This window comes from Heloderma suspectum, chromosome 5 (assembly GCF_057233095.1).
Source record: "Heloderma suspectum isolate Gila_16-S chromosome 5, 16-S_ref, whole genome shotgun sequence".
Lineage (NCBI taxonomy): Eukaryota > Metazoa > Chordata > Lepidosauria > Squamata > Helodermatidae > Heloderma > Heloderma suspectum.
The window spans coordinates 217,882,619-217,902,384 of record NC_139462.1 but is presented as its reverse complement, the minus strand read 5'-3'; the positions used below and the strand labels follow the sequence as shown (position 1 = coordinate 217,902,384).

The 19,766-nt window shown below is 44.5% G+C and overlaps 1 long non-coding RNA gene across 2 annotated transcripts in view; it reads right to left on the bottom strand.

The window, feature by feature from the left end:
• The window catches only part of LOC146345167 (uncharacterized), an 82,606-nt gene that overhangs the window by 13,074 nt on the left and 49,766 nt on the right, over window positions 1–19,766 (bottom strand). Inside the window, exons 2-3 of one of the 2 annotated variants that reach the window (XR_014792456.1) lie at window positions 19,559–19,660; window positions 316–679 (exon numbers count right to left, since the gene is read on the bottom strand). This is a non-coding gene — a long non-coding RNA (uncharacterized LOC146345167). Of the gene's footprint in view, window positions 1–202; window positions 680–19,558; window positions 19,661–19,766 lie in introns of both variants that reach the window. The other variant, XR_014792457.1, reaches the window with a different exon arrangement.

Here is a 19,766-nt window from a genome sequence, read left to right as displayed (position 1 = left end):
TAGAGTTGGAAGCGGCCATTTAAGCCATCAAGGTCAACCCCCTGCTCAGTGCAGGGATCCAGTTTAAAGCATCCCCGAGAGATGGCTGTCCAGTCTCTGCTTCTATACCTCCAGTGACAAAGAGCCCACCACATCCCTAGTTTGCTGACTGACTGCTCTATTAGAAAGGGGTTTTTTTTCCTGATGTTCAACCAACACTTGCCTTCTGTGTTACTGCCAGTTGGAGCTCTGCAGGATGTGGTAGAAACAGAAAGGACCCCCTGAAGATCGCAGTGGTCTAATAGGTCTATACAGGCGAAGACAATACACACTTACAGGAGAAGATACACACATATAGGATGGCCTTGGTCCCCTGGCTGATGGATGGAACGGACATGTGCTTCCCTTCTGCTCTGCAGTCACAGGGCAACTGACAGTTGGAGTCAAGTGCTTTTTCCAGCAGAGATGTGGCGACCAAACCCCCTGCAGCGGCTCCATCTCTGGCTGATGGAAGGGGCCAGGCTGATCTTCCTCTTGCCGTCATGTTCTTCCTGGGAAGCAGCGGGTGCAACCTTTATGTGGCCCTTGGTCCCCTGGCTGTTGGCAGAGGTCAATGTTTGCTTCCTTTCTGTTCTCCAGTCCCAGTGCACATGTTCATTTCTTTGTAGGATGTATGGGTCTCCTCTTTGCCCAAAAGTGCCTAAATCAAATGACAAGCATAAAAGAGAGCCAGTGTAGTGGAGTGCTGTTTGAGTGTTGGATTGGGACTGGGGAGGCCCGGGTTCAAGTCCCCGCTTGGCCACGAAGCTCACTGTGTGACTTTGGGCCAGTCACTGACCCTCAGCCTAACCTAACTCACAGGGTTGTTGTGAGGGCAACAATGGAGAGGAGGAGGAAGATCAACGCTGCGTTGAGCTCCTTGGATGAAAAGGTGGGATATAAATGTTACAAATAAATAAAATTAAACAATAAAATAAAACCGACAATACAATTCATTCAATAAAAGCATAGGATTAACCATAGAACTAAAGAGGGAGGAGGACGAACTGACAGATGTATCTGGCCAACCTCTCAGGCAGCTGCCTCTGATTTCCATGTGTGTCTTCCACAAAGTAATCAGCTAATCAGAGCTGATTAGTCTCTCTGATCTAGTGGGATTCTAGCCAAGTACTGTAGCTATCAAAGCAATCATAAAAGCACATTCATTAGTAATATAAGCCTTTTGTGTCATTCATGCAAATGAACTCTACACTGGCCAGTAAACTGTCTTTAAAATAAAACATCTTCCACCTCAACTCATCAGTCTCATCATCTGCAACAAGAGGAAAACAAAACAAGCTGGTTGTGGCTCATGGATAAAATAATATTCTATTTATTTTATTTTGGGACGATTTACACAACACAAAATTCCTTGTGAAGGAGGGGGAATGATTTCTTCACTGAAATTTCAAACAGAATATATCACAAACATAAATACAAGTACTGGGCCACAGCAGATGAACCAGCCAAAGCTGGGAAAAGGTACTCTCTGCCACTGAGACCACCTGGGCTTCTAGTGACAAACTGGTTTTAGGAGCACCCCCAAGCTGCGGACCAGTTTCTTCTGGGGGAAAGCCATCCTGTCCAAAACAGGTTGAACACCACTTCCCCAGACCCAAGAACTAGACACACAGTGCCTCCATCTTATCAAGATTCAGCTCCCATTGTAGGATGGAATGGAGGAGGTGGTTTGCAGAATTACATTAGACTGTGTCAGGTGCAAAAGGATTGCTGGTTGCAGCAAGGCATGCTGGTGATACAGCATACACCTGTGTGAGTGTGTATATATGTAAGTTTAGATACAGGGCCAGTGTCAAGGGTAGGCGTGGTAAGGCACCTGCCAAGGGCCCACACTTCCTGCCTCTGACTCTGGCCCAGGAAGCAGCAGCGGTGGTGAGGAGGAGGAGGCGCAGCAGCAGCAGATGACCCTGCTTGCTGCCTCACTGGCTCTCTGCCTGTCAAGCCAGCAAACTGTAGCAATGGTGAGAAACAGGATAAGGAGAAATAGGAGCTGGTGACCATGGTGGTGAGAGAAGATAGACTCAGGCCAGTAGCTGGGGGAGGCCAGGGGGGCTAGGGGGGCCTGTCCCCCTAAATTTTCTCACCCCCCATTTTTTTTTTACAAACAAATAATTAAAAAGCAGTTTCCAATTTTGTCTTTAAAAGGCCTACAAATTAGATGAACTTCTCCTACTACTTCTTTGGTTTCCCCCCCCCCCAAAAAAAAATTTTAGGCTGGCTACTGGCTTAGGTAGACTCACAGAGAGAGGAGGCCCATTGAGGGTGTCTTGCCCAAAGGCCCCCAAAAACGTGGAGCTGGCGGTGTAGAGATAAAAAGGTCAACAGATACATACATATAACTTTTACATCGGTAGATCACTCAACTAGCCCTGGGAACACTGCAGTGCTGTGACGGGATATAAGTTGGGTAGACAGAATAAACCAAGGCTACAATCCTATGCACGCTTGCTAGGTGGAAACTCTCATTCAGTATCTCAGTGACTCTCATTAAGTTGGATGAATTCTGAACAATATGTGTAGAAATGTTCTGCATAGATGTAATCACAGATTAACGTTTGCCTACCAACTGACTCAGCCCTGGTTCCCTCCTGTTTGCATTAAATTGATGAACAGGACACTTTCAGTTTTGTATCCCACACAAGCCATTATTTTGCATTTCAGGATAAGACTTCTATGGCTTAAATCCAATGCTAGTCCTACATAGAGTAGACCCATTGAAATGACTTGTTAGTTCATATCAATGGGTCTACCCTAAGTAGGACTAGTGTTGAATTTAACCCTAGGGCTTTCTCGCAAGCCTTAAGTGCCATAAGCTACTGAATCTGTCAGTGCTCAGTAAAATCAATGCCAATGTATTTTTTTGAAAGTGGGATCCTTTCCAGTACTGATAGAACTAGAACTTCAAGGTTTTTTTAAGCCATTTTAACTGTAGTGTGTTACTGTAACAGGGAATATTCTATATTCCAGATTCCCAACCTGATGAAAAAGAAAATATTAAAGTTACCTTTACTTTCCAAGAATAAGTGGAATATTCTATTTCTTTAATTGCAAGTTATCTGATACATAAGACAAGCTGACCACCTCTGCCGTTACCTTCAAACCCTTCAATAACCTTCACAAATTTTCAAATGGGCAAATTTATTCATTCGAAGTCAAACAATCGAGAAAAACCTCTTCCATTCATTAGCTGATTGCCCTAAATATATGTGGTAGAAGGGAAAAGCAACACTTTATGACTAATTACAAACTTTTTCAGATCTTTTCATGTGAGTCTTCTCCCGACTAGTTGTGGATAAGATGTCCATAATGAAATTGAATTTTTTACTGAAAATACAATTTTATTTATTTGTTGCTTCAAAAGGAATTACACCTAGTTGAAACCCCGCACTGCCACTTCCACAGAAAAGCTTGTCTAAGTAGCAGACTTGGAAAATACTTGTTAATATCATCGTTAAATGCCTTGAGCATACGCACTGTTAAAATCTCACACCAATTTAATAATAGCTATTTAAATGTTAAATGAAGGCGAACTAATCAATAAAAACACACATTGACTCTCATGGGAGGCCCAGAGCCCTAATCTGCAATTAACATGCAAATAAAGACACAGCGGGCAGCGACGGGAGTATTGACTTCATTGTGATATTTTAGAAAAGGCCAATATATAAGAAATGGGGGTAGGGGGAGGGTTCATCAACACAAACTTGGATAAGTTTCATAGACATTGGCCATGATCCAAGTGAAGTACTCTTAAGACTAACAGATTGCCACGGCCATTGCTGAGCTATAATTTAATGTGTGAGAGCAGAATAAAGTGCTCCGATAGGATAACTGTCTTCCATTCATTATCATTGTTCCGCTTGAGTTTTTCTGCCTTCTTGTAGCTAAATTCTTTCATACTTTAATTCACTCATCTTGCCTTTCAGGCTTCCTGTATTAGCATATAAGCAACGATAGATTGCACCCCTCTTTTTCATGTGTCATTTTTCCTGTGAGCTTTTTGGCCGCAATCCTAGACAGCCATATGTGCACTTTGGGGAGGTGTGCATGCATGCGCAGCTGGAGTTATTGTGTATATTTTGACTTCAGCTGCTCAACCGGCAGAATGGGAAAGCCAATTTTGTTGTGTGTGTTTTTCATTTTAAACCACTTGCCTGTTCAACCAGATGATCAGCTGTAGTTTAAAAAAAATAAAACCAAAACATCTCCCACTTCAGCCAGACTTCTCCCACATCCATACATAGAAGCTGTCTAGGATTGTGGCCTTTTGTCTTTGTGACTCTCAATGTTTGTATGCTTCTTATTGACTTCTACCATATCTCCGTTAGAAGGCATAGACATTTACAACATCGTATAGGATCAGCTCTACCATTAGGCAGAATAAAATGGCCGCTTTGGGCAGCAGATTTGGGGTGTCATGAAAGGGTAGCAAATGGTTAGATATTTCATTTGTGGTTCTTGTATTTTTATTGCCAGGAAGTAAGAGAGGTGCTTGTGGGATTTTCTGCCTCAGATGCCAAAATAACTTTACTGGCCTTGGCTACTAAGCACCTTCACTTGGGGGAGGGAGCAGGACGCCATGTCCTGCTGCACCTCAGGCAACAAAATGTGTTGGGCTGGATCTGGTCATTCCTAGCTACACATTACATTAAATGCATATTTGAATGTATGCACGTTTAAAAAAAAAAATAGCTGGGGTGGCAGACAAATAGGATCGGGACCATGAAGTGGATGGAGAGGATTTAACGCTTCATTCATTGGAATTATTACCCATCTATCCCATGGGTTCACAATAATTTCAGCTATTGGGCAGTTGTTGTTGTTGTTCAGATAAATATTTTTCAGCAGCTTTTCTGAATGGTAATAGTCCTTTCTCACAAGGACTTACAATCTAAGTTCGGGGTGTCAACCCACTTTTAGCCTGAGATCTGAATTCAATTTTGGATAAGCTCTCAGGAACCACATTCCAGTGGTGGGTGGAACCAAAGGTAAAAGAGGCAGAGCCAATATACCCAAAACACCACCGTATTTTAGCATAAAGCGCTTGCTGCCAGTAACTCAGGGCGCAATCCTATGCAGGTTTAGACAGAAAAAAAGTCCTACAACTCCCAGCATTCCCTAGCCAGGGAATGCCTTCAGAGAAGCATTTCTGTTGGAAAGTCCGATGTGACTTACAGCAGAGTTGCTTTATACAGAGAAAGTGTGGCAACACAGCATTTTCGAGCTGAAGGCAATAAATGCAGACTAGAACCAGTTTAAAAGAAGTTCAAATCAACTTACCTTATTAGTGCTTTCATACACACCATCAGAGAAGGCTATCTAACACTGTTTAACTACAAGTACCCCCTTAAGCTGGGTGTGTGCGTGTAAGTGAACAAAAGCATGATATGGTTACTTGCTTCCTTCAGGGAGAGGCCTCATGGTGCTTGTTTCAGAGGAAGAAGGAAGAGGAAGTGGAGGGAGCAGGAAATAAGAACTGATTAAGCCACAGGACATTCTCTATCACCCCCTAGTGTCTGGAAGCATGCAGAGTTGTTCCTATTATCCAACATTTCAATCTTTTAGAATAGGGAAATAGCTTCCTAAAAGATGGGAAACCACTAAACAATTGGTGGTGGGGGAAAGGGGTGAGGGCAGGGGAAGGTGGTAAGGCCATATGGCTGGGATGGGACCCCAGGAGGGCCATACCTGGCCCTTGGGCCTGAGGTTCTATACCCTGGATCTAGGGCAACTGAATGGTTTGGCAGATAAGAGGCCTAATGAATTGAAAACGACATTGTAAAACGTAACTTTTTTAAAAAAGCAAACCAGAACACCCATACCACACCATAAATAATCAGTCCAAAGACCCATCCAAAGCCTGTTTTTAAAGAGGTATGCAGCGTTAAGTTGGATGGGTGATGCTGTCTCTGGAGCTCTGCCCCAGATGCAGGGAGATCTGCACTCCCAGGTTCTGGAATGCTCTTCCATGTGGTCCCCATGAAAATCCCCCACCTGAAGCTGCTATTTGCCCCAGGAGGAAAGCTGTTATTAATGCTTCCAGACTGGGAGCCCCTCTGCCACAGCTGCTATGAAACAAATACACACACACACACAACGCAACTATGCATTTAATGTAACACGCTAGGCGGCCATGTGTCCTACGTTACAAAAGACAGTTGTTTACATGAAGGGCTGTCCAGTCCAAGTCTGGTTTAAAGATAAAGAGCCATCAGAAGGGAGAGCAGCAGGGGGCCTGGAAGTTGCCAGTAAGTATTAAGTTCCTGGCGAGCAGACAGAGCAAGGCACACAGGAAGTCACCTGGTCACAGTCTTCCCCACTATGGTGAGATGTCTTGTATTTCTCTTTATATTATAGTAATCCTTTCTAAGTTTGCATCTACATGTATAAATTAGCATATGCAAACTTAATGCAATTATGCAAATCGGATGCCCTTTTTTTGTCCTCTTTTTTGGTGATGCATTTCCTGTTTTATGGTGATGTCTAGGTGGCTACCCTTGTCTAGTTGAGTTTGGCCTTGGATATAGCAGTACAGAGGAGACTTGTTTGAACCTCCCAGAAACAATCTGGGTTCCTCCTGATATTCTCCCCCACCCCTCATCCAATCTGACTGAGTGGATCTTCCAAGAATGCCCTGAATTCTACATTAGACAGAATTCTGCAGCAACCCCTCAAGCCTACATATCTCCAGTCTATACGTATCGGTCTATTCTACAAAACCTTGTAAAAGTAATGTCCAAATTCTTTGATTATGTAAATCTCGGGAGCCAAACAAATAGTACAGAATAATGCAAACCTAGGTAAATTTATTTGGGCTGCAATCCCATACCCACTTACCTGGGAATAAGCCCCACTGAATTCAATGGGACTTACTTCTAAGTAGACATGCACTGGTTTTGCACTGTTAGTTGGGTTTCCTTGGTGCAGCTACCAGCCCCACTGGTCCTTAACCCTCAACAGAAGAGTCCAGCTGAAACCCAGTTGCTTAGAAATCAAGTCCCGAGACTTGAGCAAAAGGTTTACATTTGGTATGTGGGATGAAATATCGCATATTCTTTCTATTTATAAACTTCCTGCTACTACTACTATTTTAATTTTATTTTTTGCCATGCTGATAAAAAATCAACTGATGAATCAGATAAAAGAAACATTGGCATGAGACCACATTCTGATCTCATCCAGAGCCAGCCTGCTGATGATTAATGAGTTGTGATATCATCGTCTGTGAGGACGCATACTTAAGTGGCAAAGAAGCAAGAGAGCCCTAGACACTATCAGGATTAATTTTTTTAATGCAATTTGTAACTTCACATACAACGTATATACAAATCTGTTGTTTCATCTGACACGAGACTTTAAGAAAACACAATATCGTTATGGGCACTGGCATAGTTCTGTTGGCTTCAGTGAAATTCCAGCAAACACGCCATAAACCAGGGGTAGCAACCTGCAGCCCTCATCCTAATTTTCATGCACTGGGAGAGAAGAAAATGGGAGGGACAGCCCGAATGGATGGCGTGATGGAAAGGGGGGGGAAAGCACGTGATTGGGTCAGACCTCTGGCACAAGCGATCTGCCCCTCCCCCTGCTGGGTGGGAAGGAAGAGGTAGGGAGAGACAGAAGGGATGGCAGAAAAAGAGTCAGAGAGAACAGGTAGCAGGAAAAGAGGGGGGGGGCCTTGTTCCCAGTCCCCTGATCAGCTTTGTTGCCCTCCTCTGAACCCTCTCCAGTTTGTCTGCATCCTTCTTAAAGTGCGGTGCCCAGAACTGGACACGGTACTCCAGATCAGGCCTAACCAGTGCTGAGTAGAAGGGAACTAGTACTTCCCAGGATTTGGAAGCTATGCTTCTAATAATGTAGCCTAAAATAGCATTTGCCTTTTTTGCCGCCACCTCACATTGTTGGCTCATATTCAGCTTGTGATCTGCCACAATTCCAAGATCCTTCTCGCTTATAGTGTTGTTGAGCCAAGTATCCCCCATCTTGAAACTATGCATTTGGTTTCCTTTTCCTAGGTGCAGAACTTGGTATTTATCCCTATTAAATTTCATTCTGTTGTTTTCTGCCAAGCACTCCAGTCTATCAAGATCACTTTGAATTTTGTTTCTGTCTTCCAAGGTATTAGCTATCCCGCCCAATTTTGTGTCATCTGCAAATTTCATCAGCATTCCCTGCACCTCCTCCTCCAAGTCATTAATAAAAATGTTGAACAGCACTGGGCCCAGGACTGAGCCCTCTGGTACCCCATTCGTTACCTCTCCCCAGTTTGAGAAGATCCCATTGATAAGCACTCTTTGAGTCCGATTCTGTAGCCAACTGTAGATCCACCTGATCGTAGTTTCATCTAGCCCACTTTGAGCTAGTTTGCTCATCAGGATATCATGGGGCACTTTGTCGAAAGGTTTGCTGAAGTCGAAGTATATTATGTCCACAGCATTCCCACAGTCCACAGGGGAGGTGACCTAATCAAAAAGTGAGATCAGATTCATCTGGCAAGATTTGTTCTTGACAAATCCATGTTGGCTTTGAGTCATCACTGCATTGTTTTCAAGGTGCTTCCAGATGGATTGCTTTATCATCTGCTCCAGAATTTTCCCAGGGATTGATGTCAGACTGACTGGTCTGTAGTTCCCAGGTTCCTCCTTTTTTACCCTTTTTGAAGACAGGGACAACATTAGCCCTCCTCCAGTCATCTGGCACTTCACCCGTCCTCCATGATTTCTCAAAGATAATAGACAGCAGTTCCGAGAGCTCTTCTGCCAGTTCCTTTATTACTCTAGGATGCATCTCGAGTTACATCTGGCCCTGGAGATTTGAACTCATTCAAAGTAATCACGTGTTCCTTGACCATATGCCTATCGATCTCAAGCTGCAATCCTGCCCCTTCAGCCTGTACTTCGCCTTTGCCAGGGGGCTCATAGACCCTCTTTTGGGAGAAGACTGAGCCAAAGTAGGAATTGAGCACTTTTGCCTTTTCTTTGTCATCTGTTATCGTTTTGCCATTCTTATTTAATAGTTGAACCACCATGTCTTTCCTCTGTCTTTTACTATGCACGAATGTGAAGAAAGCCTTTTGGTTGCTTTCAGCATCCCTCGCTAACCTCAGCTCATTCTCAGCTTTAGCCTTCCTGAAGCCATCCCTGCAATTCTGTGCTACCTGCCTGTACTCTTCCTTTGTTGCTTGGCCTTCCTTCCACTTCCTATATGTGTGCTTTTTTGTTTTTAGGTCATCTCTAAGCTTTTTGTGAAGCCACATTGGCTTCTTCTGTTGTCTTCCACCTTTTTTTCTTGTTGGAATTGTTTGTAATTGTGCCTTGAGAATTTCTTTTTTAAAAAACTCCCACCCATCTTGGACTCCTTTTCTCCTTAGAGTCGCTTGCCATGGGACCTTACTTATCATTGTTCTGAGTTTATTAAAATCGGCTTTCCTAAAATCCAAGGTACGCGTTTGGCTACACTCGGCTTTTGCTTCCTTTAGAAACAAGAACTCAAGTATAACATGGTCGCTTTCGCCCAGAGTTCCTGTAACTGCTACTTTATCCACTAAGTCATCTCTGTTGGTTAGGATCAAGTCAAGGATAGCCGATCCTCTAGTTCCTTCCTCTGCTTTCTGTAGAAGGAAGTTATCCGCCACACAAGTCAGGAATTTCCTGGAGGGGCCATGTTTTGCAGAATTTGTCTCCCAACAAATATCGGGGAAATGGAAGTCCTCCATTACTACTACATCATGCTTCCTTGAAACATTGGCTATTTGCTTTTCAAAAGTTTCATCCTCGTCTTCTCCTTGATTGGGTGGCCGGTAGTAGACTCCGACCACCAGGCTCCTTTTATTCTTTGCGATAATAAATAAATTTCCCTCCTGTATTAAGAGTTCACGTTCATTCTGTTTGTTCCCATACTCTGGGCACTAGTATAGCATCATCATCATCATGGCGATCACTCGTGACCGAGTAAGATTGTCTTCCAAAAATAGAGTCTATATAGATAACTCTTTATAAGGATTAGACAGATTCATAGTCAATCAACACACACAGTGGGTCTGCAGGTGGCTGTAAAGGCCGATTCTGGATCTACACAGCCTCCCACAGTGAGGACATAGGTTTCCAGGTGGAAGGTGATCACGGTGAGGGTTTGCTTGACGTGCCTTCCGCTGAGCTCGTTTCTCCCTTTAGCTCTGTACTCGTGCTTCTTCAAAGTCCATAGCGCCTTTAATATAGGCTGACCTCCAGTTGGAACACTCATGAGTTAGAGCTTCCCAGTTCTCAATCCTTATGTTACATTTTTTTTCGATTAGCTTTAAGAACATCTTTAAAGCACTTTTGCTGTCCACCAATATTCCGTTTTCCATTCATAAGTTGGGAATAGAGTAACTGCTTTGGAAGACGATAATCAGGCATTCCATCCAGCGAAGTTGATGTTGGAAAATCATTGTTTCAATGCTGGTGGTCTTTGCTTCTTCCAGTATGCTCACATTAGTCCATCTGTCTTCCCAAGTAATTTGCAGAATTTTTCGAAGGCAGCGTTGGTGGAATTTTTCGAGAAGTTGGGAGTGGCGTTTATAGCTGGTCCATGTTTCACAGGCGTACAGTAAGGTTGGTAGTACAATGGCTTTGTAAACAAGCATTTTGGTCTCCCTGCGAATGTCCCGATCCTCAAACACTCTACGCTTCATTCAGGAGAATGCTACAGTCGCAGAGCTCAGGCGATGCTGAATTTCAGCGTCGATGTCAGCTTTTGTGGAGAGATGGCTGCCAAGATAAGAAAAGTGATCGACATTTTCCAGCATCACACCGTTAAGCTGGATTGATGGTGCTACAAATGAATTGGTTTGTGCTTGCTGGTAGAGCACTTTGGGTTTTTTGATGTTAGGTGAGAGTCCAAGCTTTTCATATGCTTCTGCGAAGATGTTTAGGATAGTTTGGAGATTTTCCTCTGAATGTTCTTCTGAGAGCCAGTGTGGTGTAGTGGCTAGAGAGCTGGACTGGGAGTTGGGAGATCTGGGTTCTAGTCCCCACTCAGCCATGGAAGCTCACTGGGTGACTTTGGGCCAGTCACGGACTCTCAGCCCAATCTACCTCACAGGGTTGTTGTTGTGAGGATAAAATGGAGGAGGAGGATTATGTACACCGCCTTGAGTTCCTTGGAGGAAAAAAAAATGGGATATAAATGTAATAATAAATAAATAAAATAAAATGTGCGCAGGTTATGTTATCATCAGCATATTGAAGTTCTATGACAGAGGATGTAATTACCTTACTTTTTGCTTTCAGCCTACTGAGATTAAAAAGTTTTCCATCTGTTCGATATATGCTTTCTACACCAGTGGGAAGTTTCCCTTCAACATGGTGTCGAATCATAGCGATGAAGATAGCGAATAAGGTTGGAGCAATGACACATCCCTGTTTAACGCCTGATCCCACTTTGAATGGATCACTTTGAGAGCCATTGTTATCCAAGATAGTTGCCGTCATGTCATCATGGAGGAGCCACAAGATGTTCACAAATTTATTAGGGCATCCGGTTTTCAGAAGGATGGTCCAGACAGCAGTACGATTTATAGTGTTGAAGGCCTTAGTAAGATCAATAAACGCCATGCTGCAACTGCTGCCGCCACCAACACCAGGCCTTCCCTGCGGACGTCTGCCTGGCAGACTGCCAGTCCCTGCAGGACCAGGCCCCCAGGTACCAAGCCAGCTGTGCTGCTTCCACCTGCCCCTTCCTGGAGGGGCTACATAAGCTGGCTGGCTGAGGTAACCTGGGAGAGCCAGGGCCTGCAGGAGAAGCTGCCACCACCACCACTGGGGAAGAGGAGCGCCTGCTGCTGCTGCTGTGCCACTGACACCACCACTATCACTACTGTGGACTCCTGCCTGGCATTATTTTTAAGGGGATTTTTTAATTTTTTTTTTAATTTCTGGGGGATTCTGTTGTGATTTTAGGGGTGGGTAGCCTGCCTGATAGGCGGGGGTGAAGGGGCATGTGTCCACCTGATGGAGGCAGTGGGGGGAGTGTTGGGGGCCAGAACATACCGAGGCTGGGTGGCAGGCGCTGGCGGAGCGCTAGGGGCAGGCCATACCACGTAAGGGGAACAAGGGAGAGATGTGTAGTATCTGTCCCCTGCTCCAGGCCTGTCCGGAGCCAAAGGATGGCTGGGGGAGGCATGACTCCATCTTCTGGCCTTCATTTGCTGCTCTGCAATGCCAGGTCTGTTACCCAGAAAACCTCCCTCATGATCCTGGATGAGGGTGCAGACCTGGCATGTATTACGGAGACCTGGCTGGCCGAGGCTGCTGCTCCAACCCTTGCAGCCATGTGTCCCGCCGGATTTTCGTATTCACAGCAGCCAAGGGCTGGGGATCGGGGAGGGGGAGTGGCTGTTATCTACCGAGAGTCCTTGGTCTTCACTGGACCCCCTCTCCGGGAGACCAACGTTGCTGAGTGCATGTACTGGAGGTTGGGCCTGAAGGGCAGTCTGGGGATTCTGCTCGTGTACCATCCACCCCACTGCATGACTGACTCCCTGGCCGAGGTGCTTGAGGTGGTCTCTGATGTGCATGTACAGTCCCCTAACTTATTGGTGTTGGGGGACTTCAACGTACATTCAGAGGCCATCCTCACAGGAGCACCTCAGGACTTCATGGAGACCATGGCTTCCTGGGAGCTGCACCATACTCTAACTGGGCCCACCCATGTAGGCAGTCATGCACTAGACCTTGTGTTTGTTTCTGGAGAAGCAGGGAGTGATCTGGAAGTCGGGGGTATATCCACCACCCCCTTGTCACGGTCAGATCACTATCTGGTGACGTTGGATTTCTCGGTTCCACAACCCCTCCACAGGGTGGAGGACCCATTAAAATGGTCCACCCCAGGCGTCTTATGGATCTGAATTGATTCCTGAATGCGCTTGGGGATTCTCTGGAGCACGCCAACGGCCACTCGGTGGAGACCGTGGTGGGTGGCTGGAATGCCGCAATCACTGGGGCATTAGATCGGGTGGCTCCGAAACACCCTCTCCCCCTGAACAGGGCTCAGACTGCACCATGGTTCAATCCGCAGATACGAGCTCTGAAACAGAAGGTGAGACAGCTAGAGCACCGGTGGCGGAAATCTCACTCCAAAGACGATCAGACATGGGCTAGAGCTGTATCTTCAGCCTATCACGCACCGGTGAAGGCAGCAAAAAAGGAATATTATGCTGCCTCTATCGTGTTGGCAGAGTGCTGTCCCAGGAGGCTGTTCCAAGTGGTCCAGAGCCTGGTCGGTCCAGTGGCTCCAGAACCACTGGAGCATTCTAAGGCCTCCTGTGAGGCCTTGGCAAGGCACTTTGCAGATAAAATTGTTTGGATTAGGAGTGTTACTCTGTGCGTTGTGGATACAGTTAGTGAGCAAGAGGCGGCCTGTGGCAAACCGGTTTTGTGGGATCGGTTCCAGCTTCTTCCTTCTGATGAAGTGGACAAGGTGCTTTCATCTGTAAGGCTGACCACCTGCTTACTTGATCCTTGCCCATCTTGGCTCATTATGGGCTGCAGAGAGAGACTGGGTGAGGGGATCAGGGCGGTGGTGAACGCCTCCCTTGAGGAGGGAGTGATGCCATCAGCCCTCAAGGAGGGAGGGATAAGACCGCTCTTAAAGAAGCCCTCCTTGGATCCCCAAGTTCTGAACAACTTTCGCCCAGTCTCGAATCTGCCATTTTGGGGCAAGGTGATTGAGCAGGTGGTGGCGATGCAGTTGAAGGCACACTTGGAAGAAACCGATTATCTAGACCCATTTCAGTCAGGCTTCACGCTTGGGCATGGGACAGAAACGGCCTTGGTCGCCTTGATGAATGATATGAGGAGGGCTCTGGATAGGGGTGAATGCTCCTTTCTTGTTCTCCTCGACCTCTCAGCGGCTTTTGATACCGTTGACCACGGTATCCTCCTGGATTGCCTGGAGGGGTTGGGCATTGAAGACAGCATATTGCAGTGGTTCTGGTCCTTCCTCTCCATCAGGTACTAGAGGGTAGCACTGGGAGAGGCGGTTTTGGACCTGTGGCCACTCACTTGTGGGGTGCCACAGGGTTCCATCCTCTCCCCGACGCTATTTAACATCTATGTGAAGCCGCTGGGGGCTATCATCAGGAGTGTTGGGGTGCGGTGTCATCAATATGCGGATGACACACAGCTCTACCTCTCATTCAAATCTTCACCAAGGTTGGCCGTAGAATCCCTGTCCAAATGTCTGGAGACAGTGAGTGGCTGGATGGGGAGGAATAAGCTACAGCTGAACCCTGACAAGACCGAGGTACTTTTGGTAGGGATGGCGGAGAATTTCTCCACGAATCTCCGGGAGGCCGAATGCCAACGCATTCAGCACCCCGAAATTGTTGGGGAAATTCTCCGCCACCCCCCGGGATGGGACTTACCTCATGCGAATGTCCCTCTCGGCGGCGGGTCCCGGCGGCGGGTCCCGGCGGCGGGTCCCGGCGGCGTTTCGGCGGGGGCGGCGGCCGGTCTTCCGACCGGCTTCCACCACCGCCATTACAAAGTAAAGTAAAAAAAAACATGATAGGCTACATAACGATTTATGTAACCTATCACGGCTAGATTTTCAAAGTCAGCCGTGATAGGCTACGTAAATCTTTACGTAGCCTATCACGGCTGACTTTGGAAAAAAAAAAAAAAAGCGTCGCCCTTATTTTTGCCGTAGTCTACGTAAATCTTTACGTAGACTACCCGTGCCCAAATAAGGAACGAAAATGGCGGCGCCCATGGGCACCGCCATTTGCGAACGCGTTTTTTTTTTCCCCGAAGTCAGCCGTGATGGGATGGGAGTTGCAGATGGGAGTTGCAGTCCAACAACATCTGGAGGACCACAAGTTGCCCACCTCTGCCCATCACTTTTTTAAAGAGGCCAGTGCACCGAAGAACACTGATCTCCTTTAAAAAAATAACCCCTGGGCTTTGTAACATAATATGGGAAAATGAGTGGTTACATTCCATTCATAAATTGATTAAGCCGAAGATCACACAGGTAAATTATATGTATAGGCTGGACTTAGCACACATAATGATTTTTTTTTCCTTTAAATCTAACCAGCTAGCCAATCGATTTTTACCTTCACGGTTCCAGTTTACAGTGCCATTTCTCTAAGTGATGTTCCTCACCAGGGTCTAATTTAAATGATGGATCCCTCTCAATTACTGTCCATTAGAAGCCAGGAAAATATTAAGATCAACAGAGTATGGTGAGAATTATAGGTTAGTCTTTAAGTGAGGAGATGGTAAGTTAAAATTAATTTAACATGTTCATTTATGACCCGGATATTTAAAAAGAGGATGAGGTAGGGGGGATTAAATAAGAGTTGTTCTTTGATAAAGAAAATGATCAAGAAGAAGAATACTTGGCAATATTGGGGGGGTTAGCGTACTTCAAAATGGGAAGACAGTAGCCCTTCTACGAATAGTCCTTTATTGGTGTAAATGGAAAGTTTCCCAGGCAAGGAGACCTTCAGTCCTAGAACCTCTTTGTCCACAAGGGGTCATTCAGCCACATAGGTTTTAGGTTGCAACCCCATACCTTCTTGCCTGGGAGTTAGGCCCATTGAACTCAACTGGACTTACTACTGAGTAAATCTATACGACTGTGTTGTGTGTGTGTGCACGCATATATACACACATGCACACGCATATATATGCTAGCTTCTTTCATCTAATTCTCACATTTTAGCATGACCAGAAGTAGAAACCAAGAGAGGAGTTTTACACCTGCAAGGGGTGGAGCTATGCAGATATGGGTGGTTTTAGTTCTCAATGGCTTCCACTTAATTCTGTGGTACAATGTAAATAGCCTGAAAACTGCCAGTCAAAACCTACCCTTAGATCAGACAAACAGAACACAAGATTGTATGAGCTTCTGCATTAGAAAACAAGGACAGGGAGGCACACGAAAAATTACAGCTCCAGGGATGTAATTTATACTGTGCTACCTCCTAACATAAATATTAGTAGCAGCAAGATGTGGAAAAGGAGAGAGTCACCTGTTTCATGAGGTTTGAAACAGGACAAAGGTGTTGTTATTTTAAATCACACTACATATGTTAATCTGTTCACCATTGAAAGGAATGTCTATGTTATTACCAGCAATGTTTTGATACAATAATTATCACTGTCTGTACTTTTTACATGCTTATTTCCTCTGACCACATGGTTTACATCTCTCTACCCCACAACATGGGTATATATGGGCTGTTAGAACATCTTCTTCCCTCCTAACATATATGTCCCCAACCTACGTCACAGGGTTGTTGTTGTGAGGATAAAATGGAGAGGAGGATTAGGTATGCCCCTTTGGGTTACTTGGCAGAAAAAAGCCGGGATATAAATGAAATAAATAAAAAAATAAACACTAACTCTTTGGACATCTTTCTATGAATGGCACTAATTTTTCATTAGTTGAAACATTCTTATATGGCACAAAGCATTGTGGGAGAGTCTTAGTAAACATTTTCCTTAGGTTGTGCATGGAGGCAAGCTTGTCAGTCACATTGACTTCAACACTAGACTAGCCATCATCAAATCTGAAGATTTTCTTGATTCTTTTGAAAGAGGGCAATGACATTGGGAAGGTTCCCACAATCATGGAGGGAAAATAAGCCACAGTGGCTTATATTTTTTTTGCCCTGCACATGCCAGTCGTGAGCCACCTCATTAGCAGACTTACACTGAGTTGGCATGGCATCTGCACCCTGTGAGGGTGGGTGGCTGGAGTGGTTTACCAACCACCCTGAAACCCATGACTTATCCTAGGATTTCAGGGTGGTTTGTAAACCAACCCAGCCACCCATCACCACCGGGTTCGGATGTCATGACAACATGCACCCAGCAAGGGTAATTATGCTAATTAGGCAGCTTGTGACCAGCACACGCAGGGAAGGAAAATAAGCCACCGTTAGCATGCAAATCTGGTCATTGTATCCTGGAAGCACTGAGGGCAACCTTTAACAACACATTTTACAAAGACCATGAACAGAGCAAAATGATCATCTGAAGGACCTTGACTAACTCTGGCCACCTGGTGAAGTGAAGGTGCAAGTTGCTTGCAAATGTTTGCAGATGCAATTGGGGTTGCAGAACCCCCGCAAAAACAGTTCGTAAGTTTTACACAAAGTGATGGGTATGCTGAGGGGGGCAGTTTTCTGGAACACAAGGGAAGTTTTGAGTGGGAAAAATGTTTTTAAAAATCAGATTTGTAAGGAGGCTCACAATGCCCACTTCAACAGATGCTGGATATCTGAATCCCAGAGAGGACACCATGTTAGTCTATTGCAGCAAAAATAACAAAGAGTCTTGTAGAACCTTAAACACATTTATTCATTCTGTCATAAGCTTTTGTGAACTATAGTCCACTTCATCAGATTCAACTGCTGAGTCAGATGCATCTGATAAAGTGGACTACAGTCCACAAAATCTTATGCCAGAATAAATTTGTTAAGTCTCTAAGGTGTCACGGGGCTCTCTGTTTATTGAAAGTCAGTTATTGGCCCATTATGAAAATACTGTTTTTTCACCCTCTATGTTCCTTTCTCACAAGAAATAGAAAGAATAAGCTCTGTGCAAGCATCTGCACACGTTACAAGTAACTAATACATTTAGGGCACAATCTTATGCATGGTTAGACATGCTGGCTGAGGAATGCTGGGAGTTGTAGGACTTTTTTCTGTCTAACCATGCATAGGATTGTGCTTGAAGTCCAGGATCTAAAACGACCCAGCAACCATGGCTGACCGGGGTATGCTGAGAGTTGTAGGACTTTATCCTGTCTAAACATGCATAGATTTGCACCTTCAACAGCATTTTGGAGGGTCACTTTGACCCCTACCATTTTATGTGAGTAGTTTTTCAGTTGTCTCAGCCATTTTCAATAGGGGTAGAATTGAACCCCAAACCCATATGGTTTAAAACAACAACAACCAGTTTTTCACTGCATTAAGGAGGCAGGCTCCTGAAATTCACATTTCATCATGGTTGAGTACTACCTGGAACAGGGAAATGTGACTGCTGTGAATATGGTCATGATGTGACCACTCTCTATGAAGGAAGTAGCTCAAGTCCCCAGGTTTCTGAAAGGAGCATATGCTTTGGTACTAGGATCCTAGGATTTAACCCTCTGCAAACTGGTTCCCATTTGCTCTAGATAACACAGTTTTGCCACCAAAGGCTCCTAAGTATACTTAGCAGTCATGAGCCAGGTCTTTTATGGATCAATAACTTGTTAAATAACAGAAAGCAGAGAATAGGAATAAATGGTCAGTTCCCATAATGGAAGGATGGAAAAAGTGGGGTCCCCCAAGGATCTGTACTGAGACTGTTGTCTTTTTAACATGTTCATAAATGATCCAGAGTTAGGGATCCTCACTGTACTGTGCACATTTCCTAACAGCACCAAATTATTCAAGCTGGTAAAAACAAAAGGGGATTGTGAAGAAGGATGTCTTCAAAATGGGTGAACTGGCAATACAATGGCAAAAGTATTTCAATGTCAGGAAGTCTAAAGCGATGCGTGTTGGGACCAATTTTTTTTTTTAAAAAAATCCTAACTTCACATATACACTGATGGGGTCTGAACTGGTGGTGAATGACCAGGAAAAGGTTCTTGGGGTCTTGGCTGGTTAAGAGAAATATGATCATGTTAAGTTAACCCACAATAAGAATTCTTACTGTGGGCAGTTTTTATAATAGACAAAAATGCAATCTCTTCTCCCACCCCCAACCTCATCCCCAGGAATGGTAATAACTACTGGACATGAGAAAGTTTCACAAATGGTACAGGAAGAATGAATTGCAAAAAGGTCAGGGGGAGGACCTAAATACAGAAAAGATACAGAAAAATCCACTTGTTCCAGTGCCAGAAATGGGGGAAAAACCTTTTCATATCAAACTCTTAGATAATTTTTCAACACCCTGACAGTTTCTTCAGAATATGTGCATATATGAAATTCTAATTCCTCAGACTAATAAACTGAACACAAGCTGCTGGTGGTGCTGCTAGTGCTTAAAAAAAGATATTATAATTAGCCTAATGACATCAGTCAGAGAATTTCATGTAACTGAAGCTGAAACTATGAATGGATAAGGAGACTAATGCTGCAAAACCTCTACCGCTCCCACCCTCCTCCTGTGGAATTAATACTATAGAGACCCATAAAAGATTAATCAAGGTAAGCAATCAATAACTTCTCAAGTGCTAATAAGCACTGCCATGTTCCATGATATGTTGAGCACTTTATCATGTTTAACCATATGAAGATTTATGGAAAATCCATTGTTAAAACTAAAGGATGAGGTAATGCACCACTTAGTAAATGAAGTGCAATTACAATTTATGCTTGATATTATACATTCCAGAGATCTGCAAAAAATCATTTTGATTTCTTCCTTTTTAAAGACAAGAAACCCAAGCACTAGAGTCACACTTCTCAGCATGCAGTTTGTGTGAGAATCGCCGAGTAACCAAAGGTACCTTACACATTAATACCCACCTCTCAAGGGAAGTAACCCCAAAATACTGCTTTCTTTTTCAAAACTTGGGGGAGAGGACAACATCTTTATAATTCAGTTCTTTTAACTTTTACTTGACAAATCTGAAAGATAAAATATAAAACCTATTAGGATTACAAAGGTCCCTTTTATTACACATCATTCTGAAAGATTTGTGGGTCGGTCCAATGAAGGGCTTAATGGCTTATT